Raw genomic sequence first — 461 nt, 5'->3', positions numbered from 1 at the left:
AAAAAAAAAACAGTTAACTAAATATGAAAATAAGTTGCAATTCCAGTAAAAATTTTCTAATAGTCCTAATTTGTCCGTTACTCTAATTATGATTCTTGTTTATTTCCCGGCAACGGTGCCAAAAACTTGATAGTGATTTTATATATGCTTAAAAATACAAGAATTTAATATTACTGCTATAAAATTTAATTCCTCAGCAATAGTATCAAAAACTTGACAACGATTATAGATTCCATAAAGATGTATATATATAATATTCAATAATGGTAAAGTCACACTTATCAACGCAAATATATGTATCCCTTTAATTGAGTCCTAGATATCGATCCCATAGAGAGTAATATTAGAACTACAAACCAAGATATTAGAAGAAGCAATACTTAATTGCAACAATTGAAGTACAACAACATAATTCAAATTGCTTATCTGTCACTAAAAGGCAATTGAAATAAATATGTAAT

The sequence above is a fragment of the Phalaenopsis equestris genome, unplaced genomic scaffold, assembly GCF_001263595.1.
Source record: "Phalaenopsis equestris unplaced genomic scaffold, ASM126359v1 Scaffold000147, whole genome shotgun sequence".
In the NCBI taxonomy this organism is placed as follows: domain Eukaryota; kingdom Viridiplantae; phylum Streptophyta; class Magnoliopsida; order Asparagales; family Orchidaceae; genus Phalaenopsis; species Phalaenopsis equestris.
This window is presented reverse-complemented; position numbering follows the sequence as displayed.